Here is a 12432-nt window from a genome sequence, read left to right as displayed (position 1 = left end):
AAAAAAAAAAAAAAAAACCTCTTACAACAATATGTGTTTCGCCCTATTGTGGCTACGCCGATATAAACCTTTGCTACTTTCAAATCATTACGAAGCGAGCATTGCTTTACCTAATTTATATTTATTGAAACATTGTATTTTGACACCTTAATAAATTTTAACTAGCTAATTTGTATCATGCGTTTGCTAAAACCATGAATAAGCTTTATAATTCAATGTCTCGTATATTTGGCCTATTAATTATATTTAAAAAAGGTTGTATGTTGGAGCGGAGGGGATAAACTTTGTGTCTAAAATACTCAGGAATTCATATTGCTTTCAACGGCTGAACGTTGTACACTACCTACAATTATGCTATCGTTATATGTTTTTTCGTTTAATAAGGTATTTTATTTAACTCGTCAGTTTTAAGCGCTCTGCGCCCAAGCATAACGTATTGATACAGTGATGTTTAAAGGTTCACAGAATACTAACAAACAGTCTATATACGTGAAATGTCACTTTGACAGCCCAGAGTACAAATTTGATATGTACCTATCATATTTAAAGTCAAATGATGATCATTATCAATTAGGAAAACTGCTGCTCTACACTTACTAATTCACCGCTTATTCTAGGTAGTGTACATGTGACAGATATTAATGTCCAGGGGGGGCCAAGTCTGCTATTTTAGCAAATAGGCGCGCCATTACGATTCAATTGACAGTCCATAAGAATCCAATTACCATGTCATAATAGTGTCCCATATGAATAGTAATGGTGTTTTAAATGAATCTCAATGAGACAATTCTCCGTTTTTACAACTTGGTTTTTAAAACATTCTGACACGAACTAATTGAGACAATGAAGCATTTTTAGGTTGACAGACTTGGGCCCAGAACATCGGATGTGGTACGACTATAATTTTTTGCTCTATCACGAATTTTTATCCGTTCCTTTAGTGTTAAGTTGAAACAGGTTGTATTTGCAGATAAGCATTTTGGTGTCGTCAGAGTATGGTTAGCTGAAATTGTAAAAAAAATATTTATTTGCTTCGATTTCATTGCTTATTTGTTTGTAGGTAGGCATAGCAGTATCTATCGTTACAAAAGGTTTGCATGCGATTTTAGACCGTGCAAGAATTTACAGTATTTGCTTTCTGCTATAAAGAATTGTAACAGACAAATTGTTATGTTAACCTCAAGATTAGATAGGTAGATAAATGAGAAGTTTTGACACCCCGGTTTACGCCTCCATGTAGCTCCGATATGTAGACAAATATATTTATCGAGCTTTACCTAGGACTAAAGCATTGATGTGTAGATCTTTCGGTGTTAGCGTTTAATTTAAACGTATATTTATTATGTAGTCGACTTCTTACCTTTCAGCACATGTAGATTTCATTCGATGGGCACAAACACTAGGTCTTCTGAAAATCCTAAAGCTGTTATGATTGAGATGATATAAGTAATATTTATTTATTGTCATTTACAATTGCCGTAGTGTTAGGTTAACAGGATAATGGATTGACATTTACGGATGATTTGTTTTTAAAAACACGTGCATTTAGAAATATCCGAAAAATAGAATTCCCTGTAGAACTATCGAGGGAGGTTATTGCTTGGCTTCGAAAGTATTTGTTAAAGTGCGCGTTTTACTTCTTAAATAAACATTTTGTAAATAATTTACACCATCGAGGCGCGTTCAAGACATAATGCAGTGATAAATAAGAGTCTAGCTTTCGAATTAAATGCAGCTACTGTAATGCATAACATGTTCAAGCACAGATGACAAACTAAACCTTGCTAATCACGAGGCGCTCCATCTCTCTTGCTCTCTTAATCTTGTGGTGTGTAATAATGAGGTTCTTTTTTAATGCTTAACAGAAAAAGGCTTACCAGTTTCTCTATAAGGAATCAATAATTTTACGGAATGCATGCGCTACTTTATCCTATGCGATCTTCGTTTAACATGGCAAAGACCTCTATTTTCAGAGGTTTCGACATTCGCGCTTCAAACCACAAGCAAACAGAGTTTACATCAATCAACTGACTTATTGTGATATTCGATGTTACTGGCGATGAATCTTTCCGAGTCTTTACAATGTCGACTGCTAGTTGGTTTTTGGATGTGTTGATGTTTTCACATAATATACCTCTAACAGTTTATTATTGTTAACTGTTACTTCGACTAAGTGTTGGCGGTTGGAACGTCGCGGCTGGAACGCGCTGTTATCGCGTTCTTTATTCACACCTTTACATGGAACACACGTATGTTAAATATAAATTGAAAAAATAAAAACGCATACTTGACAATTTTCGTCACATAAATTGTGTAATTTTTATACCTACTGCGTTATATGGTAAAATATATTGTGTTGAAAATATAAACAAATATGTATATGTAAAAATATTCTTTTATATCGTCAACAATGCAACTGCGTTACATGTAGGTATAATGGTATTTCAGAGTACGTATAATTATAAGCCCTAAAAATGTTTATCATTATGATAAATTATATAGAAATCCTATTGAATATTGCTTAATTGCATTATAAAATATCAAAGATTCTTTCTTCTTCCTTTTTTTAATTCTGTTATGCAATTTTTAACGCAGTGCTTAATACTTTTTCGTTTTGGTCCTAAAGCTAGTTTAAATGAGATGGGACCACTAAAAGATTCAACAATAAAAAGTTTATTGCTTTCATAAAGATAAAACAGAACCGCTTTTCAATTCCTGAAGTACAAATTTGGTAGCTCCGCAGTTGGGCAGCCGTTACGTAAACATTTATTTGGTTTTACTTATGCAGGTAGGTACTTCATTTTTATTACTCGTTAGCAAGAGCTGCTCATCAAGGAAAAATAAAAGGAAACACAAACTCAAACATATTCCATTCATTCATTCAACTAGAAGCGCTTTTGAATCGTCAAAATAGGTACATAATTTAATATTTACCACCATTTCAAAAAACAAGAGCTATGTTCTGGAGAACCTTCGTCGTTTTGAGACCATCGGTTACAATACAAAATGATTCAATCATTATTATTTATGTAATTACCTCTGAATATCTAATTCCTTCGGGGTGTATATTTACTTAGATGTTAATCATCTTAAATCGTCGAAAAATTTCAGTCACGGCGTTCCAGAGTCGCAACTTTTCTAGTGTAAGCCAAGATGTGAATGTAATGGAAATATATAATTTGTTCTCGTTCTTTACTGCTTGTTTTATTTCGTTTACCCACCTACAATATTTACAAACAATTCTATAATTCGTTCTATTACTGTTTTTAAATCTCCTTCGATTAATATTTTATTAATACATCCTATGTACAGGCACAGTTCTTCACTGTTTTATTATTTATAAAGATTAGAATACTTGCTGCATCTTTACCAGGTCACATATTGGTCAAACTGAGCGAATGCGGGGCAAACACAAAGTTTTAAATAATCGTTTTATTACACCTAAGTATTTTGAATTATCTAATTCTTATGTGTGCTGCACTGAGCAGAAAGAGCTACTAACAAAGAAATAATAAATGGTTAAAGCTGCACACCATGGATTTTTCCACTATCTAGTATTTGCTATCAACCTAAAAGCAGACCACGGACAATTAAATCTTTCAATCGTAAAGATCAAGGTTGCAATTCTGTTAATTATCGCAACATCTCGGTAATTGTCAGTTAATAGATGATTTCATAAGCTCGCTTTATTTTTGGAGTTACCTCATCGAATCAGAGCGTGTTTGTTTCGAAGTTTTCCACGCGTGTACCTGCTCTAAACGATTCGCTGCGGAAACGAACAAACTGTTTAGTATATACATAAACTTTAAAGGTCTGTGTGGAGCGAGCTTCGGTACGAATTAACCAGCTCACCACGGCAAAGATACCGCTCCACAGAAGATCGACGTGAAATAACAGCATGCGAAGTCTCTTACTGAGCTTCCAGCGATGAGTGGGGAGCCGAAGGCCCGTCCTTTTCCTCGCCCTTCCCAGTCCATTCCTTTTTTCCTATCGTCAAACATTTCCTTATGCCTTACAAGCAGGCAGCGTATTTGCAGAAGATCTACTCCAGCAAATATTCATGGGTGGTAGTGATCGTTTCAACAGACGAACCATGAGCTCCATTGACCTCTAACATAAAAAATAATTAGTCTACCGATCGAAGTCGTTGCAATCGTTCTGGAAATATCCTCAATTTTTTCTCACCGTAGTAGGTATGGTATACCTAGTAGCCAGTTCTGTTTATAGGTTAACATTATTCATAGGAATATCTTATTTAACGATCAATGTTTAATATGTATCAATTATTATATAAGTAGCTAGTACCTAAATCAATGAACCTGAGCGTGTCATAGATATACTAGGTGTAGGTAAATCGTTTGAAACCTACGAATAACAAATACTTTCTTATTCGTAGTTTGAAACCTTACTTCCATTATAGCTGAACAAAGACGTGTTGTTAGTCATTACTTGACTAGTATAAGAATATTTTACGTTATAGTGAATCCTACATAAAACGCCGTTCAATTACAATAAATGCCTGAGAGTGGGTTAGATAGAGGTGTTTGTATACTATTATGTTATTTGTGGTAGAGGTATATAGGTATGAGTATGTACTACTATTTCAAGGTGTACAAAATACCTTCACAAATGTTATTAATTGGACGTCTAACTTGCTACTTGTCTAACAAATTTCATCAAAATCCGTGGAGTAGTTTTGGGTCATTCAGCTACAAACGCATACAACAGCTATATCCATATAAACTTTCACATTTATATTAGTAAATTAGTAAGTATATATATATAGGATAGCTGCCTACTAGTAGGTACGTAGGCTGCTAACAATAATAAATGGAATTTTCGTCTTTATCCAGATTTAGCATATCAAGTATCCAAGTTCAAGATATTATAACCATAACTAATACATGCAAATTAAAATAACATAAACAAACAAAGCCCGCGACGGACACACGAAAACAAACGCGTAACCCCGCGTATATGCAAATGCATTTCGGTAAATGTTATCATCACTTATCAGGCAAGGTGAGACCGTGAGAGGCGCTCCACTCAGTCCCTCGGCGTGCCTTCACCGCGACGCTCGTGCCTTACGAATTTAAGTTTTACGATATCGTGAGTTTAGTGAGATGTGAGTTGTGAGTGGATGAGTGAGATGGCCCGATCTCCGAGGAGCATAGCGGCGCACCGCAGGAGCAGGAGTCGCTCCAGAGAGCTCGCTCGCCTCAGGACTCATTTGAGTGGAAAAGGTAGTTTGAACATATCGTTTTAGTTAAACTGCTTGTTCAAGTTTTTTTTTTTGTTTCGTTCAAGATCCATGTTAAATGAACATATTCGATACGCTTGTATTTATAATAATACCTTATTATAATAAGGTGACTTCTTGCTACATTGACTTTATATTTTCACATAGAAATATAGTTAGGATAAATTAGAGACAGCTACATGAAATTTTCATGAACAAGTTTTAAAAATTATGAAATCGGATATGAAATACATTACATTTCGCACAATAAACTTTTATAAAATTAGAATACCTACACTTCAACTTTACTTTAGACAATAAGGAATAAACAACCCAATATTTTCATACTAAAGTATGCTATTACTGACTCGGTTTAAAACACACAATATCACTTATACTCTTGTCTCTATCCATCATGAAAAATGCGCATACGTATTGCATTATCTACTTAAGTCCTATATAATTAGCATACCTGAATAGTTTAAATAACTAGATAAGCAAGTATGTAAGAATCAAATAAAAGCTACGACTATTGTGGGATACCTAGGTAGGTACCTAAGTTTTAAAGTCTGGATCTACAAGGAAAATATTTATTCTCGTACAAATTTTGACTAGCAATGAAAACTTATTTTTAGCTTAATAGCATAATAATGCTTTATTAATCAAAAAGTATTTAGAATAAAAAAGTACAAATAAACATTTTAAATTTTTGAATATACTTCTAAAGTTAATTTCCTTTACACGTTATATATTTTACCCACCAAATGTGATCCAAAATTGCTCTATTTAGTACATAAAGTTATCTACAGTGGGTAATACATAAAAATACGGATATAGTATTACCAAGTACAGTATAATGTTATCTGTGGTATTACCCACACTACAATGGATCCGACAACTCCGGTAAAGTAATTAAAAATCAGTAATGAACTTCGTAGAAATGTTATGAAAAGCAACAGCGTGCTCTCATTAACCCAAATAAATATCAAACAACATTATGCTGTCAACTGGTTCCTTATCCTAACTCTATATCGAGAGAGATCAAAAAAGCTGTTACTTAAATGTTATTAAACTCAATAACGCATATAAACGTTATGTTAATCGCTTATCTAAACCAATATCATAAATAGGAAATTTTAGTCCTTTTGTACATGTTTATTATGTTTTCACTGTTATGTACCTTTTAATTTATTATGGTCCATTTGTGTTTGTTATGTTTTTACACAGTAAACAACTGGTATTGCAAAAACAAATCTTTTATCTATAGAAAGCTGCACCTTCTTTAAGTGACATAGTATAATATGTATATGTGAAAAATTTTGAAAGAATAAATAAAAAATTTGATTTTTATAAACAAATAAACGTTAAATTACCATATCCAAAAACGTATTACTAATTACTTTAAAATTAACATTTAAACGTATTATTGTAACTACCTGTAACCTATGTCTCGTAGACGAATCATAACTACAGAAGCCGCTCGTCAAATCATGCTCATATCTCTCGAAATTAATTATTTGTTTCTAATATATATTTTAGATTAGGAACGCTCAAGCAATCGCATTAGCAACGTACTTTTTCCTTTTATTAAATCGATTCAAAAAGTATATGTAAATATAAACATACTTATGTTTGAACAGCAGTGTAATATAATTACTTATAAAAATATTAGCTTATCAACTTTTTCACAATCCGACTGATGTACCTAATCTAGTTATGAATAATAATGTAATAAATAGGAAAGATTTGATTACTCATTTAAATTGAATAGGCTTTCGAGCTGCTCAACCGATTTGAAAAGCTATTATTTATTACATATATTTCATTTTGTTTTATCCTGGTTTAACTCAAGTGGAGCTGAGATGAGCGGCTTGTTTCGTTAATAAATCAAAAATGTAACTTATAATTTTAATTTTACATTCAATAGTTTTAGAAACTTTTCAAGCCATATGGATATTAATTAATCTATCCTATGAGATACTTACATACTTTTAAAATACACTGATTAAGATTCAAAACGACTTTTATCTTCAAATTACATGTGACCTTGTAAAAAATTTATATTTGAATACATTTAAATACAAATGAATACATTTTTTTTTAATAATGTTCAAAATAATTATGTATATATCTATCTATGAAAATAAAACATGTATCTTAATAATTTTAATTTATATTTGAATTCAAATTAAGAAAAATAAATAACTATTCATCGGAACAAAGTTTCCCTGTATCCCATCCCAATAATTAAGTCGTATTTTATTTTTATTTAATAGCATAACAGCACATGCGTCGTAATACCTATTTAAATTACTTAATTACAATAATAATATAATAACTAAATGTTTACAACTTTTAAATTGTTTCAGTAATTGATGATAAACAACTAGCTATTTAAAATAATATTTAAAACGCAACTTTTTCGAATACAAGTTAACACCTCAATTTTGAGAAAAATCTTCATAACCAATTGAATAATTTAGTTATTGAAAAGTACATAAATAATTTTAAAGGACTTCCTACTAAATTTTATTAAATCCCGTTTCCTTAGTCTTCCCAGTCCTTTCCTTTATTCCTATCAGCAATCTTTTCCTTATTTTTATTTCCTTTTATTTTCATCTTAATCCCTTTCCAATTTGAAGTCAGCAATCCATTTGTAGAGACGTAGGGTCTGCAATCGACCTTAAGCCTCTCCAAATGTTCATAATATGATAACATAACAACGATGATAACATAACATAAAAAAAACAATTTAAATATTCATAAGCATAAATTTTCCGAAAAGTCAATAATATAACATAATATGCTAATGTAAGGTACCTATATAACCCGAACATGACGCTACCTCGCGACCTTGCGATTGTTCAAAAAGCCGACTCGCTAATTTCTGCTATTACAAAATTTTCCTTGAACCCGCTGCACTAATGGCTTAAGTTTATAATAGGCTTAATGTTCACGGGGTGTTATATATACATATATACATATATAGTATGTTGTTCTGTGTAATACCGGCGTCGCGTCACGTGGCTGAAGAGAGGAAGGAAGTAATTATTGTTACGTGCTGCTAACATGGATTTATTTGTAAGCTAGACTTAAGTTATTGGTTACATAAGAACAACAAAATATATGAAAACTTTAGTAAAAATACATATCATGTGAAGAAATATTGTAAATAATTTAATAGTATAAAAATATTCCGCTTACTAAATATAATGCATTGCTAACTCTGAATATTTCAGAGTTATATTGAAAACAAAGCCTAAACAACAAAACCTAAAAAATTAAGATATCCAGCGTTAAAACGGCCAACGAGCTAGTCAACCATCTAGGTACGTAATTACGTCATTCAAATCCAGACAATACAAATCCCAGTAACCTAGATACCTAATTCCAATCACCTAACAGAGCTGGTGTCCATTACCGTGCCCCTGACCTAGTTGCGGCAGACGGGGACAAGCAACACCTGTAATATTATACTAATTACCCACCCTTGCTTCGCGCACTGTTACAGTATGTACTAAAAATGAAATGTAGCATATATCGTCAAAGAAATCACACAATTTTGCTTTGCTATTATGATGAAAATAATAGTTTGTTTTATGAATTCTGAGGTTTGTTTATAGATTAAGTATTTGATTTATGACCTCCGATCTGTACCTATAAAAGTGACGAATTCAAGTAAAATTCACAGTTGTATTTACATATATATATATATATATATATATATATATATATATATATATATATATATATACACATTCAGTCCTGAATGCTTAACATAGCTAGATAGACCTTTGAGGTTTTTTCGTTTAATTAAAAATTGCTAGAAATCGACAGAGTTAAGCGATAATTTATCGTAGAAAATTATTCCTATTCGGAAATTTCAACTGACCTCTACTGAATACTCGCGTCACCTGATATAATTAATTGGTTAATAATTCCATGAATTGAGGGTTCTGTGTCATAAGTGTTTCGAATTAATTACACATTTTATAGTGACTAGACAAGGGTATTAGTTATTAAAAAGTTATGAACGTTGTACCTACGCTTTATCGGCTAAAACAAAATATTTAACAAGGTTAAAAAGATTACTGTTAATCACATTGTCGCTTTGACAGACAAGCGTGCATTTTATTAATAAACATACATGTATTGTATTGAGTTTTACTTACGGTTCAATACATTTATTTCTCTAAAGATTACAATTAAATCACTTACAGAGAAATACAATTTTTTACATCATTTTTACTCGCTTAGCGTTATAAGTACGGTTAACAAAAGAAAACAAACTAAAATAACAATAAATTGAGGGTAGTTTAACATTAAAACTACTACAGATTAGAATGCAACATTCTTTCATCATTTAAAAAGAATCGGATTTTAATTTTGTATACCCTTCGTTTGGAAGACGAAGAGTAGACCTTCTAGTGGAGTTGCGTAGAAAATAAAGTAATTTTTAATAGATAGGGTGATTCAAGGGGAAGGATTATATGTATAAATTGTGTTAAACTACCCCGAATTTAAAGCGTGGGAAGTCGCTGGTAATAGCTAGTTATACAAAAAACAATTGAAAAATAAAGAAAAAAATGAAAACAAAATCGCACAACAAATAATCAAAATATTTAATGTTGAATCATGTCTAAAACATTCTTCAGATATTGAACCTGCAATCTTATAATTTATTTACATTCAAAACGTAACATCTGCTGCGTATTTAAAAGTATCTGAGGCCCAACACCTGTGCCAATATTACTCGAGTCTCACGTCTTTCAGTTAGCTATCGAAAGTTCAGAAATAAACTGATTGATAATAACGTATTCATTTATATGTAACATTCAATTATGAATAATTTCGAAGGTTTATATTATATTCATGAGGACGCAATATACAAGTTAATAAAAGTAGCCACAAAACTCGAAAATGTTCTTGAATTTACGTTAATATAGTTAAAAACCTAAACCAATATTAAATAAGTTATGTAAACTAGATAAATAAAAATTATGATTTATATTGTATAAACACAAATAAGTATATACGAACGTTGTTTTCGCGCCAATCACAGGAACTGTTGGACCCTACCTAAAAATTTTGTTCACCGTTGAGTTTGTAAGTGAACTATATTGCTATAGGGCATAGGCGATATATTATGTAACACGAGAGAAGCCCGGGCGAAGCGTCCATAGTACATAAAACAGGTGCAAATAATGGAGTCGCTACATAAAATGAAAGTTCTTATTTCAAACCTAGGGAGGTTAGCTAACCTAGGAGGTTGTTAGGGAACAGGTATTATTAATTTGTACCTCATAAAATAGTCCTTTTTAGATTATGTTGATTTTTCTATAGCATTAAAAAATAGCTATCAGCAAACGACGTGGTGCCCAGAAATAATTGCTTGTAATATATGTTATTTTAAAATACCTTTTTGTTATATTCAAAGCACATCGGTACAATAGATTTCGCCATATGACGTTAATTTAAATACCATTTTAAAACAGCACCTTGACTAATATCTCAGAAATGGATTCGTATAGCATCAGACCAGGTTCCAAATAATGCCTGCTAAAGACCAATGTTATTGATGTGGTTGGTATTGTTGTTCTATTTGTGTAACAATGAGCTATCTGGAGGTCTGATCACGTCTTGCTAACCTTATTTATGTTACTTAACTTTTCCGTCGGCGTCCCAAAAACGAATGCGGTTATGGAACGAGGTATTATCAATATTTTAATTTTGTTTTTTACTTAATAACTTTGTGGATTTTTTGTGCATAGGAAATTATTGTCGTAGTTGAAAAATAAAAGATTTTCCTTTTTTCTATGCCGTGATAGCTAGCTGTAACGCCTTATTGACTACCTACAATTAAATGTACAGCAAATTCATATTATCTTAAGACGACTTTAAAATTTGTTATATTATGTGTATCATAGACAAACGAAACACAACCACGCTGTCTACAATACTACGATTCAGTATTCTGTGACACTACGAAGTACCACTACACCAGCTAATCTCAAGTGCAAATGTATCGGTCAGCGACCCACTAATTGAAACAATATGGCGGCAATGTTGACACTTGCATAATCCGTGACATAATAATGATATACGACTTTCTCTCGAGTTCGCGGGAATCAAGCCGGAGGCTCGACCTCCCGCCGCCGCCTTTCCAATCCCGCAGCCATTAAATGAGCGATTTAAGATGTAAGTAAAAAGTCTTGCATTTTTTTTAATTTGAATAAAATTTAATTAAATAATTATATTAAGATGAGATGTAGAATTCATAGGTATTAATTATTATGAATACAAATGATACTCGAATATGTGAGTAATTTAAAATTTTGAGCATTGTTGTTTCAGATTTAACAAAGGTATTTAATTACAACCAAGTCTCATCATATATTCTAACGAAAAACGTTTTAACAGTAAGATATTATCACAGATAACATAATACTATAGATAATATATATACCCATTAACGTGGTAACTAAGTTCGATATACTAGTACTTGTTCAATAAAAGTTACACAAACTTACCACATTCTAAATATGGTTTGTTATTAGATATCGTAAATAACGTATTTCACATCTATTCTCATAAGTTATGAGATAAATTTAAAAATTCGCGTTAATCTCAGACTTCAGGAACTACTGGAATGATTTCCAAACATTCTTTCACCGTTCAACTTGTACGTGATCCTTGAGTGCCTATAACTGCCTATATGGAATAAGCTCTACGATATAATGTTCGTATTTTATGTTATGGATTACAAAATAATGTATCTGCTTATGCTGTATTCAAAGGAGGTATTAAAAGCGGCGTCATTTTAATTAAATTTCATTTAACTAATTAAAAAAATAAGCTTGACAAAATATTGAACGTATCCTTTCACTATAGCTTAATAGATCGCGATTGGTTTTTAACATCGTAACGTAGGTTGTAGGCCAATCGTAAAGTTTTCTGACGACGACAATCAAATACGTCTGTTGTTGTGTAGACTGTTGTATAGTGTCGTGCGACAACAGGGCATTGCCAAGGTGAATTTGTTAGAGTTTAATTCAAAGAAGGGATTCTATATCTGTAGGTAAATAATATGGCTTCGACATCTATATTACATTGACACTCACGACACGAGTACTTGTGTAAAAGGTATTTATTATAATCACGTGTTAGGTGTCCGGATAGAGATCCTACCTAAC

The 12432-nt window shown here is 31.9% G+C and overlaps 1 long non-coding RNA gene across 1 annotated transcript in view; it reads right to left on the bottom strand.

The window, feature by feature from the left end:
- Positions 1 to 3189, bottom strand: part of LOC119833665 — a 4371-nt gene extending 1182 nt beyond the window's left edge. The window contains exon 1 of the long non-coding RNA XR_005287969.1: positions 19 to 3189. This is a non-coding gene — a long non-coding RNA (uncharacterized LOC119833665). The remainder of the gene's footprint in view (positions 1 to 18) is intronic.
- Positions 3190 to 12432: the final 9243 nt, after the last annotated feature.

Source organism: Zerene cesonia, chromosome 17, assembly GCF_012273895.1.
Source record: "Zerene cesonia ecotype Mississippi chromosome 17, Zerene_cesonia_1.1, whole genome shotgun sequence".
NCBI lineage: Eukaryota > Metazoa > Arthropoda > Insecta > Lepidoptera > Pieridae > Zerene > Zerene cesonia.
This window is presented reverse-complemented; position numbering and strand designations above follow the sequence as displayed.